The 7,021-nt window shown below is 36.5% G+C and overlaps 1 protein-coding gene across 6 annotated transcripts in view; it reads right to left on the bottom strand.

The window, feature by feature from the left end:
• The window catches only part of WASF1 (WAS protein family member 1), a 32,701-nt gene extending 25,686 nt beyond the window's left edge, over positions 1-7,015 (bottom strand). For 4 of the 6 annotated variants that reach the window (XM_006777182.2, XM_006777184.2, XM_006777185.2 and 1 more), the window contains exon 1: positions 6,899-7,015. The gene's annotated coding sequence lies outside the window, so the exon portion shown is untranslated. Of the gene's footprint in view, positions 1-5,282; positions 5,306-6,079; positions 6,257-6,898 lie in introns of those variants that run through there. The other 2 variants (XM_015572762.1, XM_006777183.2) reach the window with 2 other exon arrangements.
• Positions 7,016-7,021: the final 6 nt, after the last annotated feature.

The following is a 7,021-nucleotide window of genomic DNA, read 5'->3' as shown; positions in this document are numbered from 1 at the left end:
AATATTAGACATCAACTTCAGTGTGAAAGAGCGTATGGTTTGGTTTTTCAAAAATGTTTCTAGGAATATGTATGCAAAATATTTTGAAGACCAATAAATTAAAACAGTGCAAGTTTGGAGAAATGGGTAGATCAATGAGATTTGCTCTTTTGTCAACATATTACAAACCTATTTTTGACTTGAAAATAAATGCAGTTATCACAATGGAAAACTGTATGTGACTTTATCAATCCCTATCCCTATCCCTAAAAACAATTTACAACTATAAAATAGTAGATGAGTTGGGTTACTAGGCATTTGTTAATTGCCTATGTCAAAGTCAAAAATTTCTCCAGAGTTCCAAACCAGTTCCCAAACGCTATTTAATTATCCTTTCTTCTGCATCACTGTCCGTCCCCCCTCTGCCCATCAGATCACTATTATCAGCATAGACTTATGCTATAATCTCATCCATCTTAAAAACACAAAATAACATGAACAACAAAAACAAGCCTGTCTTCATCCCACTCTATCTACCCCAAACCTCCAACAGACATCCTGATTTCTCTGCTCTTCTTTATGACAGAGAAGTCCTTGAATGAGTTTTCTGATTTCTCTCACAGGATTCTCACTTAAATCTGTTCCATTCAGGCTTTCATTCTCAGCACAATACCAAACCATCTTACCAAGGTCAGTTATCTGCTATATCCAGCAGTTAATTGTCAGGCCTCTTCTCTCAATCTCTTTACGGCATCTGACACTGTTAGCTGTTCACTCCTTGAAATCACTTCCTTAATTTGGCTTTTAGAAGACCTCAAACTCATGGCTTTCTTTCTACCTCCTCCTCATCTTCTGAACCTGTAACCCTTACAGTATTCTAAGACTTAGTGCTTGAACCTTTTTTTATTACTTTTATCCATATTCACTTCATTAATGGTTTCATATTAATGTGCTTAAAGTGAGATTATACATCTATACCTAACTTAAGGGTTCACTGTCATCCTCAAATAAAGTCAATTATAGATAACTCTGCCATTATTTGGGGAAGAAGCTGCAGATAAAAAAACAGATTCAAATAGAAACAAAAATTTAAAAAGAAAAATAAGTGAAAAATTTCAATAGACTATCACCATCTTTCTTTAGTTTAAGTTCAATATTCCTGATAACTTAAAAACTAAAAATAATAAATTTAAATTGATAAATACCAAAATACTTTTTATTCTACTAATTTATTACATATATTAGAAATATTAAAATACTAAAATAATTTCATTAAAATGTAAATCAGGGCCTTAACTATGGTTCTGGTCCCATGAGAGTGTACAGTAATATATTATATTAATGTAGACTTAATTCAAAAGTCTTTTTATAGCAATTATCTCACTTTACCCTAAAAAAAGACTCCATAAGGATATTACAGAAAATGCTATTTTAACCAGCAGTTTCATGACCTTTCACATAACAGGCTTTTAATAAGCAAATATAATGAATTTAAAATTAGTTGGAGAACTCCTAAATCCATCCCTACTATATTTTAAAATTCATGTTCAACTGATGACAGGTCATTAATGTCATCTTTTTGTACTTAGTGTAACACTACAGAAAAGAAATTTACAGTTTCCTTTTAATGCTAATGAATGAAACTAAGTCCTTTATCAACACATATAAGAGACGTGCTGTATTTCATTTAATTCCATGACTAGAAAGACAATGAAAATAATGATTTTTATTTTATTAACCCTGACGGGGTACACAGCTGTTGCCTGCCTCTATCATAGTAAAAAAGACTTATTTTTGCAAGTAAGAAGGAGGATACATTTATAGTTAAGCACTCACTAGTAATGAATGACCCCCTTTCTCTCACCAATATTCCTACCCCAATGATGTGGCCTACACTGCCTGCCAACCCGAGGGTTAGAATTAGAAGCATGTAGAGTAGAGCAAGGCTTTCTAAAGTGGTCATAATTGATTTGTTGGTCATATAATTAAAAAATGATAATAATTTGTATAAAAATAATATTGAACATATTGTGTACAACAGTAATTCTGTAGAAAAATCAATTCAGAATCAAATCGATCTGTCTTGAAGGCTCCCACGGTCAGTGCTTCCAGTCCTGAAGATTGAGGAGCAACCCCTTCCCTTCTACTGCTAAGCACATCAAGTATCTGTGCACTCTTTAAAAGTCCTACCTCCCAGAACTCCGTCTCTAAAATGTCCCCTTCACACCTCATATTCTATCCTACCAATCCCATTTCTCATTATAAAATGTATTTGTCCTTATTAAGTTCCTGTAATCCTTTTATTCTCCTCTATTTCCAAAACCATCAACATACTTTTCTACCTTTGCCTCCCTTCCTCCCTCATTAGTATTTCCCATTCCTCTTCAAAGGAGAACTGCCCTAGACCTCAAACCCTAGTCCCAACAGAACAGTCAAATCAGAATGCAACACCAATATCATTATCTGATCACACATTTGACATTCTCTTCTGGCTCTCCTTAATTCACACGCTGTAATTATTAAGTCAGAAGTCAAGAGTTTTGTTATATCCCAGTTCTTTTCTACACTCTATTCTATGCATAAATCCATCTCTTTCCAGAATCTTGAACTGTCACCTCTAAATTACTTATACAAACAACCTATCATCCCTGTAAATATTTAGTCCTGTGCTATGAGTGTGCCAGAGAGCAATACAATAATGTTTCATTAACCCAAATTCAACATATCCAAAATCAAATTCATCATCCAAGACTCTCCATTCTCCCCAAAAAGAAAATTCACCCATTCTTTGGACTTCCCTATTCCTAGTAACAGCAACAAATCAATTTTGACCACCATAACAAAAAACTCTCCTTTAAAAACCTAAAAAGTCTAACTTTCAAGCATAGGCATTTGAAAAAAAGATTAAGACTACAATCTTTTCAGAGGTAGATCCAGAAAGAAAAAAATCCCTAACAGGAAGCATATAAGCATTAATACTAGAAAGGAAAAAATGAACCCTGGGGGGGGGGGGTAGGTTATAATGAGCTTCTAAGTGCCTTTGAATTTTATTTGTAATTGAAAGGACCCACATAGGTCATCTACTTCAACGTCCTCATTTTATAATTGAGAAAAATGAAAGACCTTTCTTGAGAGCTAAAATGACTGGTCCAACATTACATAGAAGTTCCTAGCTCTTTCCAATTTCTCCCATCCTCTGATCACTGCTTCATAGGTGAGGCTGTACCACTTTCTGAAGAAGACCCTCTTCTCCATGCCCAGCGGGTATCAGCGATCACGTGCCTAATAATGTTGCCATGTCTAACACAAGAGAAATGTATTCCTAGCATTCTGAGGTAGATTCTGAGTTGACTTTTCTACAGAGTATTGTTGTACACAATATGTTCAATATTATTTTTGTACAAATTATTATAGTTTTTTAATTCTCTAGTATTATTAGTTAGCCTAATTCTCTAATTAAGTTATATTATGGATTTTGGTGGGCTGTTTATTCATGTAACCACTAAGTTTCCTGTTTATGAGAAAGTAAGTTCCAAGTTATAAATCATTTTATAAGTTTTAAGGTATAATCAATCCCATTTTAAGTTAGGAAGTACCAATACACAATGATACAAAATTATAAACTGAATGTGATAAGCTAAAAACACATTTCAGAAAAAGTGCCATTTTATACAAAGCTCCACCTCAGGGACCATTTATTTTTAAAGTTAGGTATTTTGAACATTTAGCACAGGATATAATCTACATACACCTTTTTATTAATATTTCACTGGAAAACCGAAGTTAAAAAAAATGAAACATTTCTATACTCATTTAGGAAAAACAAAACTTTTCGTGTATATTTTCATGTAGAGAGCTATAATAGGTAAGAAGAAAAATATTATCATTTCATATATAAAGAGTTGACAATGTATACATTCTACAATATCTAGAGCTAGTTCCAAATACGTATGGGTAAATGAATTATATCTGAACAGATAAGTGGAAATTCAAAAAACATCCAAGTACATTTTTCTTTCCTCTTGAGATAAAGTTTATGTTTCATGAATTAAAATTTGTTTGATAAATCTATTTTTAAAATTTCTACTCAGTACATTAAATAAATGGATATTCTTCACTCATTCATTTAATCTGTTCAACAACAAAAAACAATGAGCCCCTACAACCTGCTACACACTGTATTAACAACTTTAGATTTATGATAAAAAAAACATCAAATCAGTTCCTGTCCTCAAGAAGCTTAAAAAAAAACCTTGAGTTAACTGTATGTACCCAAGTGATAATGACATCTGAATTTCAGTTGGTCATTTTTAAAAAACACTAAAAAATATAACCAAATTAATTTTCCAAAAAAAAATAACCCAATACAATAGTAATTTTGAAGACACTGAATAGTCTCATCTATATAAAGCAGCCTCACAAAGGAGCCGAAAGCACTGTTTTTGCAGAGCTCTAATAATATATTTTAATAGTGGTTTTTGCTCTGAAAATAAATCAAAAGCTACTATGTACTGTGATAATGAAAATCAAGCATTTGGAAATGGCACCTTCGACTATTCTGAAAATAAAACAAAATGAATAAAGTATTATACGATAGTCATACATTGTCAGGGACCATTTTAAGTTAGGGACTTAATGCTCAGTTCTAAATATATAATTATTTACAAACCTGAATAATAAAGTAGCTCCATAGCATATCTTACAAATGATCACAACTATGCATTTTGGATTTTGTCAGCTACAAGTTTTTAATGAAAAAGGCCTTAATGTTTTCTGGAGATTTTATTTTTCACAAACTCAAATCAATATTCTGCTTGCTTATTACCAAGTACTATAACTTTTTTCACCCATACTAACCATACCTATATTTAGATATTACATACAGATATTAACTATAATACCTATTAAATTATTAAAAACTCTTGATATATGAGAAACATTCTTCAATTTAGAGCCATACCCTTCCAAAGCAAAATGCAATGTAAATCAACCATTCTAAAAAGTCAAGAAAATACCTACTGACGTTTTTTCATGAAATTTTACACTGAAATATTTTTCATCATTCATCAGTTAAAACATTTTTTAAATCTTTAAAAGCATTACGAAAACATCTTTACTGAATTTATGCATTCTACTTAGTAGTGGAATAAATGGGTATTTTGTCACCATTTACATATAAGGAAATCAAGGCACAAAGGTGTCCATTTTGTAAGCTGCAAGGTCACTTCCTAAGCAAGCAACTGATCCTACCCCATCAAATTATATGTGCGCCACTTTCAAGTGCCACAAAACAATTACTGTACCTGAAAGCAGCTGCCTCTGCAATGCCTATGTGCATTCCATTTTATCTAGAGGGTTATGGCAACAAGCTCATACAAGAAAAGCTGGAAAGGGAGGATTACGAAAACAAAAAGAAAACACTTATTTTTGGTAGGGAACCATTTATTTTAATATAATGAGATGTAAACAGTGTTTAACATAGAATCAAATAACTAAGTTGTTTCTTCCATTTTCAAAAAAACCCTCACCTTTCAGTTAGATCATGCAAAAGTAGAGCCTACCCATCATTGTAGAAAAACGAGGAAAAAATCCTGTAGCAAGTAATTCAATACATGATAATGCAAAAGAGAGAAATGAACAAAAAATAAAATTTAGATAAATTAGGAAAAGGTTGCTCCCATAATTACTCCATCTTAAATATTAAATGCTTCCTTTCGCTCAGCTGCAGACTATGATAAGCATCATTCATTCTGTTATTAGAAAATAAAGAATTCCAAAACTTTTCTTATTGAATGCTTGAGAAATTTTATACCATGTACTTTATTCAAAGGTTCGGCATAAATATACTTTTCCTAACTTAGAAACTTGGGGCATGAGAAAAGCTGTTCCTGAGAGTTCAAAGACTGAAACTGCATGTGCGAAGATGATATAGTGCTATCAACCACTAGAAAAGTGAAAGTTACCTACCATCCAAATTAAATTCAAGAACATCAGACGGGTTGAATAACCAATAAATCAATTACATCGATTACCGGACAGAAATAAGACTTGGCTAATACGTGAGTCTAACACCCAAGGAAAAAATGAAAATATAACCCAAGGATAGGACTCGCCCGAGTCGTATGAAAGTACCCGTCTAGCTGGGGATCAGTTAATCAATCGGCTACAGGACAGGTTGGGAGCGTTCGGGTCAGATGTGCTCTCTGTTCATCGTTATTCCAGCTCATCATCAGCAAGTGCAAGAGAAGGCGCCTGAGGACCGAAGCTAGGGGGCACGCTGTAGCAAGGGGAGAAGAAAAACGGGAAAGGTGCAATGGATGCTGCATAGTTGAATAATTATCTGGGTGGCACAATGGGCGAGAACTGCCGACATCGGAGCCGAGGGAGCGGCTCCCCAACTCGCCACGAGGCACCCCCCACCCCCAGGCATCGGAGGCAACAGCCCCGCTCCGCCTGCTCCCCAGCGGAGAAAGGGATCCCCGCACTCGCTTCACCGTTAGGTCTTCAGACCCAGACCCGCGGCGCAAGCACGCAAACGCGGAGCTTCCTTTACGGAGCCCCCCGGCCCCCAGCGCTGCAGCCACCCCCGCAGCCAGGAGGCCGGGTGGGACCCACAGGTTGAGAACCGCTGATACAGGGTACGGTTCATGGGCGAAGGGTGGAGGGTGTTGGCCGGGAGGGAAGCTCTCCCTCCTGGCTTCTAGCTGTCTTCCCACACAGTTTCCTTCTTGCCGGAAAACCGGGCTCTGGATCAGGAACCGCGATGGGGGTGGGGGACGTTGCGGGGGAGGCGCGCCCATCCCCGTAACCTTCGCTGGGCTGGAGCTCCACGCACCGCTCTCGGTCCTGGCCGGTGGGGAAGAGTTCCTCCCCGGCACCCTCTCCCCCAAAAAACAATTCCTGGGAGGCTCGCGCTCACCGAGAGATCTTGGGGGCTCTTGCCTTAGCCCTTCTGCATGCTTCGGCGGCGGCCGCCGGTCCTCCTCTGCTGCCCGGACTCCCCCTAGAGCCTCCAGGGGAGTCAGGCTCCCGGGGGGAACCC

Source organism: Myotis davidii, unplaced genomic scaffold, assembly GCF_000327345.1.
Source record: "Myotis davidii unplaced genomic scaffold, ASM32734v1 scaffold68, whole genome shotgun sequence".
In the NCBI taxonomy this organism is placed as follows: Eukaryota; Metazoa; Chordata; class Mammalia; order Chiroptera; family Vespertilionidae; genus Myotis; species Myotis davidii.
Note: the sequence above shows the minus strand (reverse complement) of the source record. Positions and strands in the feature narration are given on the sequence as shown.